This window comes from Schistocerca nitens, chromosome 2 (genome assembly GCF_023898315.1).
Source record: "Schistocerca nitens isolate TAMUIC-IGC-003100 chromosome 2, iqSchNite1.1, whole genome shotgun sequence".
Classification (NCBI taxonomy): domain Eukaryota; kingdom Metazoa; phylum Arthropoda; class Insecta; order Orthoptera; family Acrididae; genus Schistocerca; species Schistocerca nitens.
Window position 1 is genome coordinate 74,832,511 of NC_064615.1, and position 18,077 is coordinate 74,850,587.

At 41.6% G+C, this 18,077-nt stretch overlaps 1 long non-coding RNA gene across 1 annotated transcript in view; it reads left to right on the top strand.

The window, feature by feature from the left end:
- Positions 1 to 17,797, top strand: part of LOC126234267 (uncharacterized) — a 78,840-nt gene extending 61,043 nt beyond the window's left edge. The window contains exon 3 of the long non-coding RNA XR_007544698.1: positions 17,341 to 17,797. This is a non-coding gene — a long non-coding RNA (uncharacterized LOC126234267). The remainder of the gene's footprint in view (positions 1 to 17,340) is intronic.
- The last annotated feature ends 280 nt before the right edge of the window (positions 17,798 to 18,077 follow it).

The window sequence follows — 18,077 nt, forward strand, 5'->3', positions numbered from 1 at the left end:
CCACTAATGGACTGCTTCTACTGAAATGGTGTTACTTGTTGGTGTCTGTACCTACTCAACATTTCTGGGTGCCACTGATGGACTGCTTCTACTGAAATGAAGTCACCTGTTGCTGTGTGCACCTGATCAACATTGCTGGGTGCCACTAATGGACTGCTTCTACTGAAATGGTGTTACTTGTTGGTGTCTGCACCTGCTCAACGTTGCTGGGTGCCACTGATGGACTGCTTCTACTGAAAAGATGTCACCTGTTGATGTCTGCACCTGCTCAACATTGCTGGGTGCCACTGATGGATTGCTTCTACTGAAATGAAGTCACCTGTTGCTGTGTGCACCTGCTCAACATTGCTGGGTGCCACTGATGGACTGCTTCTACTGAAATGAAGTCACCTGTTGCTGTGTGCACCTGATCAACATTTCTGGTGCCACTAATGGACTGCTTCTACTGAAATGGTGTTACTTGTTGGTGTCTGCACCTGCTCAACGTTGCGGGTGCCACTGATGGACTGCTTCTATTGAAAAAATGTTACTTATTGGTATTTGCCCCTGTTGACCATTGCTGGGTGCTACTGCTGGAACTGTCAACTGCTTATTCTTGGGCTATGGAAAGCGTTTATGTGAATATTTGTATAAACTGATTTTTTGTGTATTACTGTTAGTGAAAAATTATGAGACTCTTACTTGCACATATTCGTCATTGCTGACGCTATTGATTGAACTGTTTAACCACATAATACTTGTGTAAACTATTATGTAAAGTCACATGTATGAAAGAATTTGTATTGCTTACTGTATTTTATATATTAGGTTATTGAAAGGTCAGTGCAAAGCCAAAATTTTATCTAGTTATATGATATTTACGTATTAATATTATCTTTTATTTTTGTCTATTTTTTTGACGAATTTGGTGGTATTTTCACCACCAATGCTGCCAAAAATACCATCAAATTCTAGCCGTGGAGGAAGGGCATATGAAAGGTGGCTACACTGAGCCACAGCGCCAGAGATCGCTAGAGAGCATTGTTCCGCCGCCTCCACGGGCTGTCATTATTGAGATGTGCTAGAAGTCAGTGCTTGTCCAGGACTCGTAGTAGTCAGTTCGTGTTGAGATGTGCTTGCTGAGATGTGATACTGAAAAATTCTTGTTGAGATGTTGTAATAGCGAATCGGTGTGGAGATATATTGTAATTATGAGAGTGATTTTGGTCAATATATGAAGGTAACGAAACTTGATTAATTTTTCATTATTTCCATGTTTTAAATAATGTGTCATAACAGGTTCAGTCAACAAAGCATCTGGCTTGTGTTCTTGGATTAGAGTGTAATTGTGGTTCTCTTGAGTAATTATGGTAGTCGTATTTTCTTTAATTAATTCAGTATAAATGGTATTTGAAATTCTTGTCTTTTGAAGAAGAACCGTGCCAGATGTGTACGTTGAGTCATACTTCCACACACAGAACAGTTACATTTGTGCTTTGGTTTCGTAGGTTTTATAGTTGCTGGGGACTTAATTGATTAATTGTGTTAATGAAAATTTCCATTTCATTCCTTGTTGTTATTCTAAGCAGTCAGATTGCGTAATAATACTAGTCAGGGCCAACCGGTACGAGACTTCGTAATCGGACAGACTAATACTGAAGCAAAAAATTAAAATTATTTGCATTTCATTTTAATTAAGCCCCCATGCACATGTTGCAAAGATTCTGCTACTGAGTAGGAACAGTGATCAAGTAAGGCTGACCTTGGGGTTTTACTAAAATGTGGGAGTGATGAAATAATGTTTATCTTATGCGGAGAATTATTCCAAATTTGTACCGCACTGTTTGTTATGGAACTTTTGTAAGCCTGTGTCCTTACTGATTGGACATGGTACTTTCCTTTTCGTGGACGATGGAGGAAATGTGCGTTTTAATAGAGCTAACGAGAGAATTTTACGCGCGCCCGTTGAGTAAACAGTGTGATTTACGAACTAGAAACATCCCTCAACTGCCGCTGGAGCGCGTTACGATCTCGTATACCACGCTGGGGCCCACGTACCGTATGCACAAGTCGCATCGTTCCTGAGCGTTCAGCAGCACGTTGAACACGGCACGCTCAACGTTGACGTTCGACAGCACGGTCCGTGTGGCGACGGCTTAAGGATTGCGGTTCTCGTGCGGTCCCTTCTCTCCGAACTGGTGTCCTTGCGGTCCGTTCACCTACGCCTCCATGGTATACGCCTCGGTCGCAGCTTCGTCTGGACCTTTTGAACAGCCGTCGGCACACGGACCGTGCTGTCGAACGTTAACGCTGAGCGCGCCAAGTTCAAAGTACTGCTGAATCGGGAATCGACCGGCTAGTTTCGCAATGGGATAAATGTGCCAACAGTTCTGGCGACTATTCTTCAGTATGTATACTGTGCATAACTACATTTTTGAGTTCGTAAAATCGTTACCATTACTTTACACTAGGGACTGGATTTCATTTGAGTGCCCCTTTCAATTGACAGAACTCCAATTTCTGAATATTTCTTACCTTGGGATCTATTTCAGCTGCACCGGAGTAGATGTGAACTGAAGAGCGTCATCAAATTTGTACTTCATTCCTGCAGCAAAGATCACTATTTAATGCTCGTTGAAGTTGTGACACCTGGCCCGCATCTCGTGGTCGTGCGATAGCGTTCTCGCTTCCCACGCCCGGGTTCCCGGGTTCGATTCCCGGCAGGGTCAGGGATTTTCTCTGCCTCGTGATGGCTGGGTGTTGTGTGATGTCCTTAGGTTAGTTAGGTTTAAGTAGTTATAAGTTCTAGCGGACTGATGACCATAGCTGTTAAGTCCCATAGTGCTCAGAGCCATTTGAACCATTTTTTTGTGACACCTGGACAAGAATGGTGAGGGAAATCGACTGTGGCAGCATGGCAATAACTATCCTAGCATTCAGCGAACGAGAAATGCAGCTGGTAAGACCTTGTGGATGATGCCTGTGAGGTAGTGGGCAAGTTGTGGCGCCCTGGAAATTTTTTAAGTTCAGAGTTGGCGGCCACTGATCGGGCCGCTCGGCAAGCCGCGGCTCGTTAGCAACCGCGTGTTGCCGTACAACGGCCAGACCATGTGGTCCAGGGACCACGTGACTGGGAATTCCATGGTGACGCTGTGTCGATGAAGGAGACATGCCGGGAGTGCCAAAGATGGCGGACTTTGTGAAACCTTAAGGGGCTCCGGAACGCCCTATACTTGCAATGTTAAAATAACGCTTATAAATTACATCTTTCCTCACAAAGTATTTGAGGTAGGAAGTTGAACTTTTTACAGATTATTTATTGGAATATGGGCTACAACTTAACACAGGGATTCGACAAAATTTTAGTTCAGTTATTAAAGATGATTTTTTTTCAATTGTAATGAAAATTCACAACATTTTTTTGCAATTTTTTGTTTATATATTCAAAAATATACAGTTTTTTGGAAAAAGGCTGTGTTAAATTATGCAGAAGGTACTGTGTAACATTTACTGAAAGTTTGAAACAAATATGTTTGGAAGATCCTTAGAAAACATGTAATTAGTATGAGAAAATAAAAGTTTTGGGAATCGAGCGACAAAGATTGGATTAACTTTTTAGTGCATTCCAGGTCCATAGGATGGATTATCTTCATCCTCTGCAAACTCCTCCTCCAGCTTCCTCTTGTTCCTCCTCCTGTTTACTCTTACTTGTATTTCTAGACTCTTTACAGCCCTGTCTGCAGCCCGAAGGCGTTCCTTGTCTAAAGCAAGCATCGCTCGTACCATGTTAGAACCTATCTTCATTCCCATATTTCTAAATACCTTGCACCTTACAATGTTGCCATCATTGAAAGTCGCAACAGCATCACACACACCAAAGTGAAGTGTTTCTATTCCAACAAATACAGTCTTGGGGATTCTCGACCATATAACACTATTTACACTTTCATTGGGGTTTTGAGTTTTTCCGTGAATACACTTTTTCAACAGTTCAGGTGCTGCTAAGTCTCTGAAAATAGGTTCTATCACCTCCATTATTGCATGAGGCAGACTATGCTTATGAGTGTACACTTCACCAGTTAGCAATCCTTTGTTATATTTACACCAACTGTCTTCTTCTTTGGGACACAAGCTATGTTGGGGATTTTCATCGTCTTTATTGTTTACAGTAGTAACACATACCTTTGGCTTTCCAACATTTCTCCTTTTCTTAAAAGCCTTCAGAGGATTTCTAATAACTTTACTTTTACTCATTATTATACTTCAACAAAACAGAGACTCAAGAAACAGAATTAATTACGAATATTTTCGAGATAACGACAGAGTAAATAAACATGAAACAATCGACAATCACACCAGCGATATATATTGAACCATCACAGGTTAGCCACAACACATACTTTATCTCACATCACTAAAATGTACCTGATGAACACGGACGTTAATAATAACACCATTTGACAGCAGTTTAACAGCGCCACAGTGGGTCACGCCCATGTAGAACACATTTCAAAAAAAAATTTAAAAATAGTTGTAGTCTTCGGAATTGAATAAATTATATATCTATTAAAAGGTAATAGTCTGCAGATTCAGAAAACGCAAAAAAGTAAAGACTGAACTTTTCATGATTTTGAGCCTTTCCAGAGCCCCTTAATGGCAGACATTTCACAGTTCATATAGAAATTATAGTAGCCAGAAGAATCATAATACCTCAAAAACAAACATGTACCGGGTGATCAAAAAGTCAGTATAAATTTGAAAACTTAATAAACCACGGATTAATGTAGATAGAGAGGTAAAAATTGACACACGTGCTTGGAATGACATGGCATTTTATTAGAACAAAAAAAAAAAAACAAAGTTCACAAAATATCCGACAGATTAGAATGAGATATTCACTCTGCAGTGGAGTATGCGCTGATATGAAACTTCCTGGCAGATTAAAACTATGTGCCCGACCGAGACTCGAACTCGGGACATTTGCCTTGCGCGGGCAAGTGCTCTACCATCTGAGCTACCGAAGCACGACTCACGCCCGGTCTCACAGCTTCACTTCTGCCAGTATCTCGTCTCCTACCTTCCAAACTTTACAGAAGCTCTCCTGCGAACCTTGCAGAACTAGCACTCCTGAAAGAAAGGATATAGCGGAGACATGGCTTAGTCACAGCCTGGGGGATGTTTCCAGAATGAGATTTTCACTCTGCAGCGGAGTGTGCGCTGATATGAAACTTCCTGGAAGATTAAAACTGTGTGCCCGACCGAGACTCGAACTCGGGAGAGCTTCTGTAAAGTTTGGAAGGTAGGAGACGAGATACTGGCAGAAGTGAAGCTGTGAGACCGGGCGTGAGTCGTGCTTCGGTAGCTCAGATGGTAGAGCACTTGCCGCGAAAGGCAAAGGTCCCGAGTTCGAGTCTCGGTCGGGCACACAGTTTTAATCTGCCAGCAAGTTTCATATCCGACAGATGGCGCTGGACAGCAAAATGTCAGTAACTGCTACCGTGACGGGTGAGAGGTACGCCGATATGTTACAGAATCGCATCATCCCCAGCCTGGCTGAGAAACACCTGCTGGAACGTACGATGTTTATGCAGGATGGCGCTCCATCCCATATTGCTAGACGTGTGAAAGATCTCTTCCGCGCGTCGTTTGGTGATAATCGTGTGCTCAGCCGCCACTTTCGTCATGCTTGGCCTCCCAGGTCCCCAGACCTCAGTCCGTGCGATTATTGGCTTTGGGGTTACCTGAAGTCGCAAATGTATCGTTATCGACCGACATCTCTAGGGATGCTGAAAGACAACATCCGACGCCAATGCCTCACCATAACTCCGGACATGCTTTACAGTGCTGTTCACAACATTATTCCTCGACTACAGCTATTGTTGAGGAATTATGGTGGACATATTGAGCATTTCCTGTAAAGAACATCATCTTTGCTTCGTCGTACTTTGTTATGCTAATTATTGCTATTCTGATCAGATGATGCGCCATCTGTCGGGCATTTTCGAACTTTTATATTTTTTTGGTTCTAATAAAACCCCATGTCATTCCAAGCATGTGTGTCAATTTGTACTTCTCAGTCTACATTATTCCGTGGTTTTTTTTTTTTTAGTTTTCAAATTTATACTGACTTTTTGATCACCCGGTATATTACTATTATTTGCACGACGATTCTGATGGTGTAATCAGATTTTCAATATCTTTATTAGTTTAAAGTGTAGTATCTGACTGTAAATTGTACAAGTAGCACCCAGTAACGAATTACCGAAATCTAAACGGTTCATCTGTGTTGTGGTGGCAGAAGAGCCAACACCGTGTTACTAGAGGACGCCGAAATGCACACGTTGTAGCTCACGCAGGCTAGCGTGAGGAGGGAAGAACTATACTGACGTGAGGTCTGTAACATGACAAGGAATTAGAATTCAGAAAGCGAACGGAATTAGTTTGATACTTAACTTTAATCCATTAATGATGAACGTCGCTCTTGACGGTACACGATTCACAATATTATCTGTTCAGAAGACATAGTAACTGAATATGGCGCCTTGCTAGGTCGTAGCAAATGACGTAGCTGAAGGCTATGCTAAACTGTCGTCTCGGCAAATGAGAGCGTATGTAGACAGTGAACCAACGCTAGCAAAGTCGGCTGTACAACTGGGCGAGTGCTAGGGAGTCTCTAGACTAGACCTGCCGGGTGGCGGCGCTCGGTCTGCAATCACTGATAGTGGCGACACGCGGGTCCGACGTATACTAACGGACCGCGGCCGATTTAAAGGCTACCACCTAGCAAGTGTGGTGTCTGGCGGTGACACCACAATCCGATTTTGCCGATCGACGTGTCTTTAGGAAGCTATTAGTGTAAACCTAAATTGGTATGAATTACAGGCGTGTAGCTTGAATAGTACATGAGTTATTGGAGGTCAAATTGGCCGATTACTGTTAATCGCGTCAGGCTATAAGTACTCCACAGTTACATGAAAAAACGGTACCAGCATGCTTACAAATATATTTATTCGTCTATGGCTTTGTTTATATCCGATATATACTATTCATGAAGAAATTGGTTAAATATTTACTGTATTTTAGAAAGCACAGAGACATTAGGCTACTGGTCTACCATTTGTTTCTATTCCTTTGATATATATTTATTTGATTCATTTATGTATTTAATAATGTGTGTTAGTGCGTATTTATGGTCCAGCTGTAGTAATCTTTGTTTAATTTCAAGTTATTTAAATGTAAATATGTTTGTGTTTCAATATGTTTGTGAGTGTGCGTTGGTTTGAAGACATGGCGGGAGCGCTCTAGCCAATCACAGCGCTCGTTAGTGGAGAGACGGTTTGGAAGTGGGGGAGGAGTATGGAGTGCTGGACGGGACGTAGGGGGTGCTGGACGGGAAGCAGCGACGGTCGGTCGCAGGAACTACTTGGAGAGCGGAGCAGTTTGCGTGTGGTCGCAGGAGATAGAAATACTTTGCAGTGCCGACTTGTTCACTTGTGAGACTTCCGTGACTTCTGCAGTGAAGACGTGGTATGCGTTTAGAAGTGAATATCTCGTGAGCTATGTTGCTGTTCATAACTAATTACGTGAAGCAGGAATCTATTGTTTCCCTGTTATTCAACTTATATTTTATTTGATTGCTGGACCATCGACACAAATAAGTGTTTTACGGTAATAAAGGGCAGTCTTAAAGGTACTTCTGATATCGTACTCATCATTTAAAGTCGTTAAAATAGTACCTGCAGAATTTATTTTATAGCAATCTTTCATTTATGAGTGTCTATGTTACGTTCAAAATTCGCAATTCCCGAGTGATTGGAACCTTCGACTATTCGATTCATGTTCCTATTCGTATTGTATACTGTAGACTTAGCAGTATTTGGCTTATTTGGAAGGAGAAACAGCATTGGTCGTATTTTTTTGTTTTATTATCCGCAAAATCGATTTTCGGTCACTTAGTGACCATCCTCAGAGCTGTAATATACAATTAAAATTGGTAGGCACTGGTATCAACAAGATTAGAGCGATCACATAAACTCGCTCTAAGCTTGTTGACACCAGTGCCTACCAATTTTAATTGTATATTACAGCACTGAGGATGGTCACTAAGTGACCGAAAATCGATTTTGCGGATAATAAAACAAAAAAATACGACCAACGCTGTTTCTCCTTCCAATTATATCCATTATCTGGTCGTGGTGCACAGAACACACCATGGAGTAGCCAATCAACAGTATTTGGCTTGTAATGCGGCAACTACTTATCCGAGCCCCTAGACAACGAAACCAGCCAAAACTTGTAATATTTCAACTCTGAGTCAGAGGGTACGTAGCTGAGGGCCACCACACCACATAATTTAATATGAAAGCCCGCATGCCGTTTTGTGATTCCTGATCGGCCATTCTGATTTGAATGTTCAGTGATTTCGAGACAGCAATTCAAATGAATACTGTGACGGCTCCCTGAACCAGATCGTTTCTTTCCCGTTCTATCCAGACTGAGTTAGTGTTCCACCTCAAATCGTCTCACCATTGACAGCACGTTCCATCCTAATGTGACTGACGGAAACCACGGAAAACATAAACATAGGTAGCCGAGTACCAGTTCATTGTTTTACTCGCTTCAACTTTGTGTTACTTTAGTAAATAGGTGACCTCTCCCTTTAAAAGAGATAAAATTGACTTGGCCCTTCGCTAACGACCCTGTTGCTACTTTTCCGTTTGTGTTGGCAGTCTTCCTGCTCTTCTTGGGCGCCGCCGTGAAGGACACTTGCCCATCTAGATCCTGGCACTCATTTCTGTGCTCGAATGCTTACTCCGCTACCATAATTTCATTTTATTTTAACACAGGAGCAAGAGCTGTTGAGATCTGTGGTATGGGGAACGTGTAGCATTTGTTCTGCACCTAATATATAAATGGAGAGTATATTCTAAAACATGATGAAAGAGTGTGCAAAACCAGCAAATTGCTTTATCACTCCAGTAGCAGCATATTTTATTAATAGCCACTTGGCCACTGCCGTGAAGCAATCTATCACTTTGTATTATACTATTTATTTCAATGACTGCCACTTAAGGAGAATCTAAACAGAAGCAAATGATTCAAGCCCACATTAGTCAAAAGAAACTGTTGCAAAACGATATATAAGTAAAAATAAAGCTGTCTGCTATCAAGAAGTTGGTTTGAACAGCACGTTGCTTCTCTGGCCGTGGTCCTGTTTGAGGCTACGATGCCTTCCATTGACCTTTCAATCGACTTATACTGTTTGTTGTAGAGAGACCTAACGTTAATAGTGGATTCCGAGCTACCTAGGCAGTAAAATAACCAATGACGGACGGAGCAAGGAGGACATCAAAAGCAAACTAGAAGTGGCAAAAAGGGCATTCCTGGCCAAGAGAAGTCTACTAATATCAAATATCGGCCTTGAGGAAGAAATTTCTGAGAATGTAAGCCTGGAGTACAACATTGTACGGTAGTGAAACATGGACTGTGGGAAAACCGGAACAGAAGAGAATCGAAGCATTTGAGATGTGGTGCTACAGACGAATGTTGATAATTAGGTGGACTGATAAGGTAAGGAATGAGGAGGTTCTGCGCAGAATCGGAGAGGAAAGGTTATGTGAAAAATACTGACAAGGAGAAGGGACAGGATGATGAGAAATCTGTTAAGACATCAGGGAATGACTTCCATGATACTAGAGGGAGCTGTAGAGGGCAAAAACTGTGGAGGGAGACAGAGATTGGAATACATCCAGCAAATAATAGAGGACGTAGGTTGCAAGTGCTGCTCTGAGATGAAGAGGTTGGCACAGGAGATGAATTCGTGGCGGGCCACATCAAACCAGTCAGAAGTGTGATGACCACCCCCCCCCCTCCAAAAAAAATCCATCTTATTGCAAGTTTGATCAGTGAATTTTAGCTGTCCGAGGCGCCTTTAATTTGGGTTAATGTTCGCCTCTACAAGTAAGCCTGTTATGAAGGTCAATTGCAGTGCAATTGTTATCTGTGTTTAGGTGCATCTGGCTGACTATTATTTATACTCGCCTTCCTAGAGGCTAACAACTATCAGCTCATGTTAGTTCTGGCTCACGGTCTTGGCCGATGTTTAATATTATTACAGATTGTCTGGTCCTGGTGTTGCTAGAATATTATCAGGGTTAGTGTTAATAACCGTCTGACTTACGTTTAATTTGAACATTTTGGATAAATTCCGTGTTCAATTTGTAGCTGTCGTTTGGCGGAACATTAACCGTCTTTCTGGACTTGGCTCCACTATGTCTTCTTCGTTGAGATTAATGTACTGATTATTCTGCTGCAGATCATGTATGTCATGTGTTTATTTTATTTAAGTGGTTTATATGGAAATTTTAACTTATTTTAGGACACATTGTCCGTTCTGAGCTTGGCCTGGACTGTGTACGTGCCCAAGAGCCGTAGAATGTAAGACAATTGGCTCTGGGTTGGTTTAATCATTTTTTCCAGCAGGATTTGGTATAACTATTTAATTCTGAAATTTCCTTAAGCCAGCTGTAAGTGGTGTCATAACATGTAAGCTTTCACGGCCGGCGTCTTCATTAATTAAAACTTCCGGGCTGAATTGCCGTGGTCCATATATAAAACTTCTTCTCCTTCTTGACGTTTCGTTGCCTACTGCGGGCAACGAAACGTCAGGAAGGAGAAGAAGTTTTATATATGGACCACGGCAATTCAGCCCGGAAGTTTTAATTAATGTAAGTGGTGTCTTAAATTTTCTGCGAACTTCTTAGAAGACTGTTAAATTTCGAGTATCCCTCCGTAAGAAATAGCATTGACTATTGGGAGCGTAACCATTATTTATATTAATCTTGGCTGTTACTCGAGCATGCACTCATTGGAATTTATCTGTGCTGGGGGGAATTGTGTGAAGAGTGTTTGCGCTCTGGCTTCAGTGCTGTTTACCGATCCTAGCCAGGCCCACTCATTCTCTGCTCAGCCGGCTTACACAGCAGGCTGTTTACGCGATTCCGTGCACAAGCCTTTGGCAACGAAAGCTGGCGCTGTCCGTCTCCTGCAGTGTTACTTCTCCCAAGCGCCGCCGCGGTCTTTAATGCTGCTGTTTAAAGTTAAGTTGAAATTCTAGAGCTATTCTGAGTCATTCTATTTGTTAGTTAAAAGAGGCCCCCTTTTTATAACCTTATTGCTTCTTTATACAGGGTGTTACGAAAAGGTACGGCCCAACTTTCAGGAAACATTCCTCACACACAAAGAAAGAAAATATGTTATATCGATATGTGTCCGGAAACGCTTACTTTCCATGTTAGAGCTCATTTTATTACTTCTCTTCAAATCACATTAATCATGGAATGGAAACACACAGCAACAGAACGTACCAGCGTGATTTCAAACACTTTGTTACAGGAAATGTTCAAAATGTCCTCCGTAAGCGAGGATACATGCATCCACCCTCCGTCGCATGGAATCCCTGATGCGCTGATACAGCCCTGGAGAATGGCGTATTGTATCACAGCCGTCCACAATACGAGCACGAAGAGTCTCTACATTTGGTACCGGGGTTGCGTAGACAAGAGCTTTCAAATGCCCCCATAAATGAAAGTCATGAGGGTTGAAGTCAGGAGAGCGTGGAGTCCATGGAATTGGTCCGCCTATACCAATCCATCGGTCATCGAATCTGTTGTTGAGAAGCGTACGAACACTTCGACTGAAATGTGCAGGAGCTCAATCTTGCATGAACCACATGTTGTGTCGTACTTGTAAAGGCACATGTTCTAGCAGCTCAGGTAGAGTATCCCGTATGAAATCATGGCGGCGAATCGAGGAAGTACAGTACATGCTGACGAAACTAAAATGAGCTCTAACATGGAAATTAAGCGTTTCCGGACACATGTCCACATAACATCTTTTCTTTATTTGTGTGTGTAGAATGTTTCCTGAAAGTTTGGCCGTACCTTTTTGTAACACCCTGTATACACATTTTACTAGTGATGGGGATCCCAACCATAATTCTTATTTAATGGAAATTGTAATTATTTGAATATTATTGTGGAACCCTGCAAACCTTGCTACCACGTCTGTTTTATGAAGTTTTAAACCATTTTGTATTTTAGTACAAAATTTTTTTGGCAGTGGCTTATTATGTAGCCGGTTCAGTATAATTAAATTTTTTGTTGATGTCTTCTGCTCATGAAGTTTTGGTAATTTTCATGGCTGTTTAAATTTTGCTTGAGGTTTGTGTCATTTATCTTTTGGTCTGGCAAGCAGTGTTTGCGTGCGAGTTATAATTGACATTTTCTGGCATCAATGATTATTGTTCAGTGTTCAAATTAATTGTTTTTCAATTAAATTCTTAATTGGATATAATGGAATTCAGTCGTTGCAAAATAAATTTGTATGTGGTTCCAGTGAATGAACTATGCAAATCTCAAACCTTTCCTTGTTTTCCGTATTTTCACATTGTACGAACATTGTGCTTTTGTTTCTTCCCCAAAATCGCTTTTAACAAAAAACAGGAAAGTTGTATTTATGGCTTATCGCCTTATGATTAGAATACTGCTATGGAATCTCAATTGTCCGAAACTTTGTGATTGTATCCACTTGCAGATTAGAACGAAGCGAAATGTTGTCACTGAAGCTACTATCTTCCCAGATCCAGCAGCATGAGAGATCTCTCATACCCCTATACCAATGATGACGACAGATTTACCTATGCATTTTAAGCGAATTTTATTCCTAATCTACGTTTTCATTGTCAGAGACAATAAATAAAGCTGAAGATGCGAAAGGGGAATAAGAGATTGACAGTGAGGGAGGGGGGAGGGGAACAGATGTTGGGAAGGTGAAGGAGGAGATGGGCAGAGAGAGGGGGAGAAGGAGTTTGAGAGAGATAGGAGAAGAAAGGGGTGGATAGAGAGAGGTGGAGGTGACGGACAGAGAGGGAGGAGGAGGAGAAGGATAAAGATAAGGGGGACGGTGTGGTAAAGAGAAAGATAGGGGATCAGGTGTTTCCATTTCCCATACCTTTCTAGCAATTACGAAGCATTATGGGTTCACTAATAGTTGTATATAAACAAACAATGAACGTCCAGTCGCACTGGATGAAGCAAGAAATATCCAATGTTGGAAGGGGGAACCTCTGCTTTATTCAGTATTCGGATTAGCTTTTTTAGATTAGTTATGTTGGAATGGTTCTGCTGTTCCCTTTACTCCAACAAAAACACTAGTTGCAAGTTCGGTACAGGTTGAGTGTTGGACGCACAACGCAAACCTCTGGCTGGGTGCGGTTACGCAAAGAATGAACACTGCTAGTTCTTGGACAAAGTCCATTTTAGCGTTATGAAAACTCTAGCCGGAGTCAAACACAAACACAGTCCAGATTCAGAGCGTAGATCTTCTGCAAGTCGGTAGCCAGCGCGTATGTCGAAGCATGTAATAGGAATACGCCAATGACTTGTTGCTGTTAATACAAGTGAAAGTGCTGAACTTCCAGGTGTAGGCTGACACCAAACTCGCCGCACTATTTCTCCAATCGTAACTAGAACTATGGATCATAAGTCATAACGGACGAGATTAATGTTAGTTGTTAGCTAATACGTCGGCGTTTCACGCTGAGCCATTGGCGCAGTAACACTCAACACGCGCACCAAGTCGGGCCATTGCTTTGTCTCGCGCGGGTGGACATTGCTGGCGTGACCAATTTTTTCGTACAAATGTGGGGCCGAGTTCTTGAAGCTCTGGCGAGGAGCGGCATTCCACACATTTCGTGAATCATTTTAGTAGAATATCAAGAAGGTACTTTCACTGCACTTTTAAGGCGCAGCTTTGTACTGTATGCAGCATCCGGAGCTTCCATTCCGAGGCGTTGCCCCACGGAACAGCAGCATGTTCCAGTATTGGCAACACCATACTGTTGTAGGGTGAGTCCTAGGTAACAAGAAAGTGAAGACATTGAGTTTAAGGGCCGACTGCACCAACGCCGATTAAAAGTTAACCGCAGTCAAGTCAGCTTTTAACCCGGATTAACTCGATACTCGGCTGCAACAACCTCGATCAAAGTCAATCGAGGGATTTGATCGCGATTACGGTTAACCCAGCTTGAAGGGTCGATTATCTTGAACTGATCGCGGTTAACTTATTGTAAACACTTAACATAGCAGCGCGTTTTGACGTTTTAGATGGCATAGAAGACGAAGAAATGCTATATCTTCAACATATAAATCGTCGCAATCGTTTTGGTGTACTTGTGGAAAGGGGGAATCCTTTCGAAGATTACGGTGACCGGAAATTTGAAGAGGTTTCGTCTTTCAAAAGAAACATTGTGGTGGTTGTTGGATCAAATCCACCATAGGTTAGAATTTCCAACTTACCGAAATAATCCGGTCTCGCCATTGAACAGACTTCTGATGATATTAAGGGCATACGCACCTGGAGCATTCAATATATTAATTATATATATAATATAGTAATTGGTGACAGTGCTAATGTACATTCTACAACGGCACAAAGAATTATAAGTGAAGTGTCGGGAATTATAGCAAAAATGTCTTGTCAATATATGAAGTTTCCTTCTCGAGCGGCCGGCCGCGGTGGTCTCGCGGTTCTAGGCGCGCAGTCCGGAACCGCGCGACTGCTACGGTCGCAGGTTCGAATCCTGCCTCGGGCATGGATGTGTGTGATGTCCTTAGGTTAGTTAGGTTTAAGTAGTTCTAAGTCCTAGGGGACTGATGACCACAGCTGTTAAGTCCCATAGTGCTCAGAGCCATTTGAACCATTTGAACTTCTCGAGCGGAAGTACGCTCTGTGATGGATGCTTTCAACACTCTGGCTGGATTTCCTGGAGTCATTGGTATAGTAGATTGCACTCACATAAGGATACAGCCACCTGGGGGACAGAATGCAGAACTTTTCCGCAATAGTAAATCATATTTCTCCTTAAATATCAAACAATCAGCGACCACAATTTAATAATACGGGACACTGTGGCTCGGCGGCTTGGTTCTACGCACGATAGTACAATATTTTGTAATTGCGCTCTAAGGGCACAGTTTGAAAATGGTGAAATACCAGTCGGTCGCTTACTAGGAAATGGTGGCTATGCGTGCAGACCTTACTTACTGACACCACTTTCAAATCCACAGTGTGCGGCAGAGCACCGATATAATAGGTCTCACATTACAACAAGGAACACTGTGGAGAGACAATATGGTTTGTGGAAGAGGAGATTCCGCATTTTATTTATGGGAATGAGGTGTAATCCACAAAAGACAATGGCAATTATAGTGAGTACGGCTGTCTTGCATAATATTGCAAGGAGGACAAGCAAGGAAGAGCCACCAGAAGATACGGAAATTATGCGGCTGCTGAGGCTACTACGTAGTGAGAGGGGCCCCGATATCTACGATAATGAGCCAATGCCTCCCGGTCAACAAATGTATCGTGATGACACATTACCAGGACGAGCAGATCGTCGCACTATAATTGATGATCATTTTCACTGAGGTTGAAAGGGTACAGTACCGCATGACATTGAAAATAGGTACGAAATACTTCGATATTTTTGTCAGAACAACACATTTTTTGTGTAAAAGTAACTCAATTTCAATTAATACAGCGAAGCCGGATACCAATGTGGGAAAGAATGACAATTTATTTATTTAATTGATCACATGTGCACTCCCTCAAAATAAATCCCTACATCCAGTTTGGTGATATCTGTGAAAGGAATGAATGTATGGTTGTCTGCTAACCACAGATAGTGAATGGGAATATATGATCATCTTTGAGTCGATCCTTTGACCACCTTTGGTGGGACCAAAGAGATGGAAGTTACCAGAGCTTTGAGCGTCTGAAATGTGGCTGACCAATAAGGTAGCAAGGTGCTTCTCCCACTTCGACAGAGGTGCGAGAGAACCGGAATACGGCCATGTTTCGGCTCTCTGCCGCTGGACCTTCTGCTGTAAAGACCTGTTTTTTGTTGTGCTCCGTAATGAAAGAGTGGAGGCATGGTATGGATGTGGAATATTTAAGAGTAGTTAGAATTAATAATTTCTCTTCCTCAGGAACTTTTGTGGGGAGAATTATATGTGAGGCAGGTAATTTTAAGGGGATTGTAGTAAACCAACGGTCACAATGAGACCACGTGTAGTTATAAGTTGAGATACTTCCGTGTGCTTAATTTAAGCTGAATAACTAGCGTGTGTACGATAAGCTGAAATATTTAAGAAATAGCGTGTGTATCATAAGTTGAAGTATTTAAGAAATATCATTCCGTGTGACGCTAAATTTAAACTCTGAGAGAGAATCAAGGTGAGTCGGCCGTCTTTCCAGCAACGCCACTTGGCTTGCATTGCACAGGAAGACGTGCGTTTATCTCCAGAGTTCAGAGTAGGAAAGTAGAATTACAAAGTGGGGCAGTGTCGTGTGAAACTGGGATAAATATTGATTGAAGTGGGAAAGCGGAAAGTGATGATGTTGTAACAGTTCTTTGTGTAGTATTTCATATTGTTGTGTTGTGTATGTCATGTAATTTGGGTATGTGTGTTTTGTATGGGAGTAGCAAGGTAGTTTCGAAAGATTTGTGGGTTATGCTTGTTCCTTCTGTATCGCTCGATCTGGAGGAAAGTTTCGTGAGGATGATTGTGAGAGTCGAAGTGTGAGGTATAATAAAAGATCCACCATCCTATCCAGGAAGTGCTCTGTTGCGGTAAATAGATTACGAGACCATAGTATAGAGGTTCACTAATGTAAAGCCATGCCCATTGGGCGGAAATTCTCATATGATATTGTCGTAGGTTGTAGAATTTGTGTGTTTAGGAATAAATCAGCTAGTGAAAAGAAAGAGATTGGTGGCCTTTTTCATTAAATTGTATGTTGTCATAATGTTCCGAATTTATATAAAAGCCGTTAAATCAAAGACAAAAAGTAAATGTGGTATTGCCAGTGCGTAGTGTACAGTCAGAGTTCTATAAATCACTGATAGTCAGATGCGTGTTTCCGTTGCGTGTTATTCATACAGGAGGTTAATTTGTAACTAAGTAGTAAGATACGACAATTCATGTTGCTCGATAAATTAAGGAAGAATCCACTCGCTTGGCAAACCACTCATCTTGCAGGCCTGACTGCTTGATGCCACAGTATGAGAAAGGCAAGTGGGTGCCTCTCAAGGTAAACTGTTACTTAATACATGTAACATATGTAATTATTTTTATTTGAAATTATTATAGTGCACAAATAAGAAAATGATTTTCAAACATTTACATAACATTCGGTAGAATTCTTCCGCTTCCAATATTTTAATTTTTCTTTTAGTGCCAAAATTTTGAGATTTTTCATTCTCATTTCTTTCATATGTTCTCTCTTGATTATTTCCAGATGCTGCTGTAGTACTTCCACCCTCTTCTGCATCACACTGTCCAATGCAGAGGAGGAAGTTGGTTTAGGTGTTGAAGGTTTGGAGAAGGTTTGGTGAACATTCTCCATAACAACCTGTGCTGGGATCAGGCTTTCGCCAGCTTCAGCAGCAATTACAGTTTCATTACTATTTGTGGTACTGCTGGCATCGCCAACAGCTGCATCATCAACTACATCTACATTTAGATCCATTATTACACAGCACTGTGCAACCGAATCAAAGTTATTTTCCAGTGGCTTCAATGATGAGCCAACTATTTCCAGTAGTTTTGCCTCGTGTGGACTCTTTTTAGGTACTGGTACTGGCTTCCCTCCTCCTGTTTTATAGACTTGAACGTTCTCTTCAGCCAAATCCCCCTGCAACCTCCTCTTCAAATTCTCGTAACATGTTTTAAGCCTTTCAGGCCTTCTTTTTGTTACACCTAAAATGGATATATTTTGTAGTAGCTGATATCGTTTTCGTTGTGTGTATCTTGAATTGTTATTCATTATTAATCTAAACACCATGAAAAATAGTGTTTTAATTTACATTAGTAACAGATATTTATTGATTTATGATTCAAATAAAATTTAATCTTACCTGCAGTAGAATTAAATTGTGTTGCTATATTTTCCCATGCATCCAGTTTTTCCCTAACTGTGCAACCATCTGTTTTTTTACACTGTAATATACTTGAATTGGAGGCAACCAACTAAAA